Source organism: Zea mays, chromosome 7 (genome assembly GCF_902167145.1).
Source record: "Zea mays cultivar B73 chromosome 7, Zm-B73-REFERENCE-NAM-5.0, whole genome shotgun sequence".
Taxonomy (NCBI): domain Eukaryota; kingdom Viridiplantae; phylum Streptophyta; class Magnoliopsida; order Poales; family Poaceae; genus Zea; species Zea mays.
In genome coordinates, this window is record NC_050102.1 from 176528465 (window position 1) to 176536857 (window position 8393).

Here is an 8393-nt window from a genome sequence, read left to right on the forward strand (position 1 = left end):
CAATTTTTCCCGAGGTATCGAAGAGTCGGCACTCTCCACTAGTCCTCGTTGGAGCACCCGCGCAAGGGTATCGCTCCCCCTTGGTCCTCGCAAGAACCAAGTGCTCACTACGAGATGATCCTTTGCCACTCCGGCGCGGTGGATCCCTCGAGACCGCTTACAAACTTGAGTCGGGTCACCAACAAGATCTTCACGGTGATCACCGAGCTCCCAACGCCACCAAGCCGTCTAGGTGATGCCGATCACCAAGAGTAACAAGCCATAGACTTTCGCTTGACCAAGAGAAGCCTAATGCAAGTGGTGTGTGCTCTAGGTGGCTCTCACTAGCGCTAATGAGGAACAAGCGCAGATTATGATTCTCTAATCTCCTCACTAGGCTTTTGGTGCTTGCAATGCTCTACCAAAGTGCTGGAATAAATGTGGAGTGCAAGACATTGAATATGGTGGGTGGAGGGGGTATAAATAGCCCTCACCCACCAACTAGCCGTTACAGGAAACTTGCTGCGCGATGGCGCACCGGACAGTCCGGTGCGCCACCGGTGCGCCAACGGTGCGCCACCGGTGCGCCAACGGTCACTTCCAACGGCTAGTTCTGACAGCTAGCCGTTGGACTCATGGCGCACCGGACAGTGAACAGTCCACTGTCCGGTGCACACCGGACAGTCCGGTGCGGTGTCCGGTGTGCCACTAAAATTCATTTCCGAAGGCAGCGCTCTCGGGTTTCTGCGACTGGGAAGGCTCTGCTGAGGACCAGCCTGGTCCCACCTGGCAGAGGGTGCACCGGACAGTCCGGTGCACACCGGACAGTCCGGTGCCCCAAAGCATCTTGTTTTTCAGCTGATTTTCAAATCGGTTTTCGTTCTAACTTGTGTGTGAGTTCTAGAGTGACACCTAGCACTGTATATGAGTGTGATTGTGCACCAACACTACACTAGAACTCTCTTGGTCAAACTACTCATCGACAACCCCTCTTTATAGTACGGCTAAAAGAGAATAAAAGACCTAACTAAATCGCGAGTGTCCACATCTCCTTGACACTCGGACTCCGTAGACCTTCACCTTTTGTTCCGTCTTTTTAGCCGTCGCTTCGAGTTCTTATTTCCGGGATTGTTTTCACATTGTAGTGCTTTTACCTGTCATGCGACCTAACTTACCATTTGTCTCTGCAAAACACACGTTAGTCACATATAATATTACGTTGTCATTAATCACTAAAACCAACCAGGGGCCTAGATGCTTTCAATCTCCCCCTTTTTGGTGATTGATGACAACCCTACAAGTTTTGTGAGAGTAGTTTGTTTTGAAGATTCTGTCAATAGAGAGAATGGTTAGTTATACTTAGTAATCTTTTTGACAGAAAGAATGTGTACCATAATAATAAGAGTGAGCGCATACACATCATAAGATTCTTGTTCATATAAAAGTGAAGTCAAATTAATGAAACAAGAGCTAGAAGACTGGTGATAAAATATAAGGTGAACACACAGTCAATCATACGCAACGAGAGTATATGACGAGTTTGTGAGCCAAAAACATAAAGCTAGTACAGAGAGTAGCAGGCACAAATATTACATCAAAAGGACACTGACTCTCTACTAACTCTCTAACTCCCCCTAGCTCTCACAACTCATATCTCTCCCCCTTTGGCGTCAAACACCAAAAGGGACCTGAACCTAAACATCTGAAGCAGGAGGAGGCGGCGGGGGCGCATCCGGTCGAGGTCGAGGTAGCAGAGCAAACGCCGACGGAGGGTCAGAGTCAGTCTCGGATCCAGGATCTGCGGTAGAAGCTGGAGCTGGTACTGACTCGGACGCAGGCAGCGCTGCAGGAGCTACCGGAGCAGAAGCAGTCACAGATACTGCCACAGCGGTAGTGGTAACAGCAGATGCTGGTGGCACTGGCGGCTGCGGGCAGACAGAGCTGAGAACTGGAGAAGTGAACGCCAAGGTGACCGGCCGGAGCGGAGAGGTAACAGCAGGGGGTGCAGACAAGATCGAAGGCACTACTGGAGCGTGAAGCGAAGAAGGCGGAGCAGACTGAACTGGAGGTGCTGAGATACCAGAATGCTGAAGCATGAGAGCCATGAATGCCCTACTCTCTGCCCTATCCTGAATAAGCTGCTGCTGAAATGCATCCTGCCTGTCCTGCATGCTCTGAAACATCGAGAGCATCCTGTCGGATAAACGGGCCTGCTCGGCTGCCAGAAGAGCCTGCTGCTGGGTGAGAGTCTGCTGCTGCTGAGTGAGAGTCTGCTGCTGCTGGGTGAGAGTCTGAAGAATCGAAGCAAGGGCAGGGTCCAAAGCTGGAGGAGGAGCAGGGGCAGCACGGGAACTCCCAGCCTCATGATCATGTGAGCGTGGAGGCATAGGAGGCGGGGGCGGAAGAGGAACCCCAAAATCATCATCATCATCATCATCAGCAGCTGCACCCTGGGTGTCAAACTGTCGAAGTGCAGCATCCTCGGCCTGAGTGTCAAACACAGGAGCATAAGCTGGCACTGGAATCTCAGGAGCAGGACGGTAAGATCCAAACACAAGGCGTGAGGCCTCAAGGGTACTCTGAAAACGAGGTGGCTGGATCAGCTGCGCAAAGATGTGGCACAAGTAGTGAGCATACGGTAGCTGCCGTCGAGCACGAATCCCATCCAGAACGGTGTCCTCAATCTCACAGATCAGAAAGTCAACAACATCAAACTCAGAGTGGGATACCAGGGCACCAAGGAGCCAAAGCTGAATATGAGTGGTAGCCTCCCTGTATCCCATCCTAGGCAGGAGTGTCCGTCTGACGAGCTCATATAAGTACTTCGCTGCAGTAGTGGGCCAACACTGGGTGCAGATGGTCGCTTGTGGATGGAAGGCTTCAACATTGTCCAGTGTGGAAATTACGCACAATCAGTACCTACGGCCATACCAGTTGCTCAGGTGCCTCAGCTACGTTACCAGTCAGAGGATGAACTAGCGGCGAGGCGAACACGCAGTCACATCACAATCTCATCGTCAGTTGGGTCCCCTATAAACCCGCTCCAGCGCTCTCCGATCAGAGCGACTCCATTGCGAGTCGGTTCATACCCCCGGTCGACAGAGGTGTCCGTCTGTACTGCTGTGAATATAGGTTCGGCTTTTCCGGCCATTATGATCACGACCCGAAAATAGGAGCTCAAAGCACGGCCCGATACGAAATTTGTTTAATTTTTTTAATTTAGTAAGATAACGATTTTATATTATTATGATATTTGGAGGTTTATGTGTTTAAATGATGCTAAGATTGTTTAATACCTTTAATTTAGTAAGATATGGACTTTATATGGTTGTAATATTTTGATTTTATGTGGTCAAATATACAGTCGGGCTTGGTCGGGCACGGCCTAACGAAGGCACGACGTGGTTTAGGACCAGGCTGAGCCACTATTTTTACACTTCGGACTAGCACGGTACGGTCTAATAGTTTTAGAACTTTACTGACCCGAACTCGTTTGACACGAAGCACGATGGGCTTGGACTGGGCTGACCCGGCTCGTCCCAATTGCCAGCACTAGTCTGTACCAGATCGGTAAGTCGATACCGGCCCAAACTGATTAGCACCGCCTACTACGGTCATATGTAGTCTTTTAATTTTATATGTAGTCTTTTAATTGGCCCACATTAGCATTAAAATGGGATGGATACTCAGAAGCTCGACGCTGCAGAGCTTGCACACTTCCTGCAGTTTGAAGCGGATCTCGTCCACGCCGCCGAGGCAGTGATCATCCACAGGTCAGAGGGACTTGTTGTCGTGGTGCTGGGAAGCTCGGAGGACACGACGCGTCTGCGGCAGACGCCTGAGGAGACATGGATACGGTTCTTTGGACAGAAACCCAGCTGTGCCAGTGTCTATGGATTTGGAGGACCAGATATCTCATCTGAGCAGAAGAAGAAGCAGCAGCAGCACCAGCCTGTGATGACTGATGACGATGGGGGACACTGCAGCATTTCAGCAGGTGCGGGAACTCAGGGAAGGTGACAGTGGGAGAATGGTGGGATGGGGCCTGGGAGCTTTCATCCCACTTGCATACAAGGTCGGAGACAAAACTAAGTGGAATTACCACAAGGTAATTATGTGAATTTCCGTGTTTTGCTTTAGATCAGTAAATAAAGAGTTTGTTCAAAGGAAATGCAATTCGTATTGAAGCTTATTCATTATAACAATCAGGCTTACAGAATTATCTTTAAAAACAATACATCTTACTCCGGATCATTGTTTTAAACATAAAGTTGTAAAATTTGTTTCATCTGTTTTCATCAGTGCACCAATATAATAACTTTTGGTGACCTTATTTACTAGTAGTACTCATTAATCCTGAAGTACATATATTTCAACAAGCAGCTTACAATTTGTTTGTCTATATCCAAAAACAGGTGGTCGCCCCCTTGCTCAACTGCGGTAAATTAATTCATCAACAAGCAGAAATAAATGTAGCAGTTTTTTGAATTGTGACAGTGCACCTTGGTCATGTCGTGTCTGCCTTGTGGAGCTAGGTTGTGTTATTTAGGTATATTTTGCTTCATGTAGTTACAGTTGACTCACAAACATCAATAGGAATATCTGAACGAGTTGTTTATCCATGATTCTGTTTTTAGAGCTATATCTTGTATCCATGCCTGATTTCTATACCCACCACCAACGTTTGCTTTGACAACGGATAAACCTGGTCAACATTCACCATTTCAAAACTAAGAACGATAAAAAAATTAGGAAAGTGGCTACAATTTCTTCACTACCTTAGCAACCATTAAGAGAATATATGGTTAATATGTGTTGTTTATTTTTATGTACTAATATTTTATCGAATAATTCATGTGCTGTCGCAACGTACGGGGATCGTACTAGTATATATATATACTCGATGAAACCTAACAAAAGTTTAACCTTCTTGATAAACGAGATGTGCATTTATTTTGGAATGGATACCGAGCACGTGCGCGTGATGGGGTGGGGAAGGAGGAGGTGGAGGAAGTTTATCTTGTACACAAATAAATTTCGGCCCTATCTTCCGCTAATGCAATGGTATGCTTTGGGCATTGTAAAAGACATTGGCAGGATCTATTCGCGTCTTGGCCCGGACGAGCCGGTCGAAGTTCTCCACGGTGAAGTACGCCGCGCCCCAGGTCGCCCGCGCATGGCTCACCGACGATGCCAATCTGACCGGGCCGAGGCTCTCGTCAAAGCCCATGAGGTCGATGTCAATGTAGTTTACGTACGCGGCGCGTGGGTTGGACGACACGTGCGGCGTCATGTACGCGTACAGTGACCGGAGCCATTGTATGCGTGCACTCACGCTGGCCTCGCCGGCGTCCGAGTCCCACGTGACGCCGTACTGAAGGGCGTACAGGTTGCCCGCGCGGTGCGGGAACGGCGTCGCCGTGGCGCTCAAGCGTGCCATGGCGCCACCGTAGGGGTCCATGGTCACGTACCCCGCCGGCGGCCCGTCGGAGAGGTACCGTAGGATGGCGGCTAGGGAATCCCTCGAGATGGGCCGCTGCACGTAGTCGGACTTGTTCTTGCCGTAGTACTTGGTCTTGGATACCCTGCTGGTGGAGCTCGTCCACCGAGCTCAGCCCGGCGAGCCGTGCTGCCGACTCGACCCAGCTCATCTCCGACACCTCCGCCTCGGCGAGGCCCAGCTCTGGGAACCTCTCGTTCAGCACCGACATGGCCATCTCCTTTGGCCCAAGCACCAGCCCCGTGAATGCCACGTTGCGAAGATCTCGGTCTTCCTGTGATGACGACCGACGAGCTACCGATCGTGAGCGAGGCCGAGAGGTAAAACTCGTCCGGCAGAGCAGGCCCCACGAACTGCCACCTGTACACGAGGCCCGCCATGGCGTCCACCGAACCTTCCCTTCTCGGCGTGAACACCGTCACGGTGTCGGGAACAGGGACGAGCCGGAGCTTCCAGGCGTAGACGACTCCCCAGCTGCCGCCTCCGCCGCCGCGGATGGCCCAGAACACGTCCTCGCCCATGGCTCTGCGGTCCAGGACTCTGCCCACCGCGTCGACGAGCAGCGCGTCTAGCACGTTGTCGGCCGCGAGCATGAACTTCCGGGACACCGGTCCGAAGCCGCCGCCGGAGATGTGTCCGCCCAAACCGATCGTGGAGCACGACGCGGCGGTGAGCGCCAGGGACGACCGGTTCGACGGCGACGAGTGCGCCACCGCGTGATAGACCTCGCCTAGCGTCGCGCCGGACTCCGCCCACGCCGTGGCTGACGCGGCGTGGACACGGACCTTGTTCAGGTTCATGAGGTCGATCACAACAAAGGGGGCTTTACCGTCCAGCACGCCGCCGGAGACGGTGTAGGACTGGCCCTCGTAGCTGTGCCCGCCGCTGCGCACGCGGATGGCCAGCGACGCACTACGCGCGCAGAGAACCGCGCGCTGGAGGCCGCGCCTGGAGGTGGGCAGCACGACAGCCTCCGGCTTGCGGATCCCCGGGGCTGCGAAGCGGAGGTTCTGGATGGAGAAGTCGAAGATGGTGGCGTAGCCCGGAGACCCGGCCATGGAGAAGTTACGGACGCCGGAGGCCAGTAGGCAGGTCGACAAGGACCTGGCGCGCACGCCATTGTCGCGCGGAGACCTGCGACGCGATGACATGGGGATGCGTTGATAAGAGTATGCTGAGTATGCCTAGAAGTAAGGAAGTTGGGGAGCTATTGGTGTACATGGTGGTGATGGTGCTCTCACTCTAGTGCTTGTACAAACAGTAGCGTTCTTGAGTTCGGTTAGTTTCCTTCTAAAAAGGCAATGGTTAGTGTATGATACTATGATCACTGGTCTGCAATGATATATATACTATTCAACTCAACACGGTGCAACTTGGCTACAAGTTGGCTACTTGGATTAATCTATAGTACTTGGCTGCTAAGTAGTAGTAACCGCTTTCCTAGTTTCAAAAAAACCAAACTTAATGATCGTTGACTAATCATTACTCTAACATTATTTCTAGGTACAAAATTGACACTATATATATATATATATAATTATAATTATACTTTTTTATGTTTTCCACGATCAATGGAATATAAGAAACCCTAGCGCACGATGCAAGGTTGTCTGGTTTAGTGTCTCACTTGCCACATTTTGGCACGTCTAAGGTTAGACATGTGTTTGGTTTGAAGCCATAATTATGATAAGATTTTTCTCCTCCTACGTAGGTTCCACTCGTTATATTAATGACTTGTAAAAGTGTGGCAAAATTTTCTTACGCATGACAAATTGTGGCACATAATTTAAGTGCCTACCTTAATCATCTTAGATAAGTGTGGCATAAAATTGTATGGTAATTTTTGGCACCTTATGTATAGAACCAAACATCCCCGTAATATTTACTGGTCACTTGCACGCGGCAGCGCGTGTAACAAATCTAATATGTATAGATTAAAATTTAGATATGAATATTAAGATAGGAGAACATATATGATGCACGTGGGAATTGGAGTCTAGTGCACATAATAAATTTTCTAAAGATCTTATGTCTCTGATTGTTCTATATATTTTATAAAAGAACATCCGCCGAAGTGATAGAGCGTAGTGGTGGAATACGTTATCGGTAAAATATAACGAGCAACTAGAGATGTTAGATCTAACTAAATAGATATTGATGATTTAATACGTGTACCATTGTACATCGATATGTTCTCTTGAGTGAACTTTGAATGAATTCTTTATAGTAGGTGATGATGAAGATAGATAGATATATCTGAGCCGGCCATTTATTTCTATAGGATGGTTTTTTAAGTGCACGAACTAGGATAGATCAAGAAAAATATCTCTGTCCGGGATAAATTCGATCCGGTGATTTGGGTCTGTTTGTTTCGGCTTATAGATTATATAATCTGGATTATAATCTAAATTATAATCTAGATAGATTATAATCTATATGTAGCTGTTTGATAGTCTAGATTATATAAATGTAGATTATTCACAACGACAACAATACTCTTGTTTGTTTATTGGAGGTGAAGAAAGAAGGATGACATATATTGTAATTTACTATTTATATAACCATGGGTAGTGGGTCTTTTGCCAAAAAAATAATCTTAAATAAGCTCTCTTGAGGAGATTATGAGATTATCATAATCTGGGCTTTAGATTATATAATCTGAACACATAATATAAGTGTTTGCTTATCTGTTGGATTATTTGCGTTGGATTATATAAGCTGGAGAGATTATAATACGAAACAAACAGGTTCGGAACCTAGTTTGACAACTCTATTTTTAAGTGATTTTTAATTTCTCATTTTCTTTTGGAAAAATAAGAATATTTTAGGAAATAAAGTTGCCAAACTAGCTTTAGAGTAGAAATTTTGTGCGGAGAAAAGATAAACGCGGAACCAGTTCATTGAGCGGCTGCTT

At 48.2% G+C, this 8393-nt stretch overlaps 1 pseudogene; it reads right to left on the reverse strand.

The window, feature by feature from the left end:
* Positions 1 to 4493: 4493 nt before the first annotated feature.
* LOC118473043 (reticuline oxidase-like) lies at positions 4494 to 6630 on the reverse strand (annotated as a pseudogene).
* Between the last annotated feature and the right edge of the window lie 1763 nt (positions 6631 to 8393).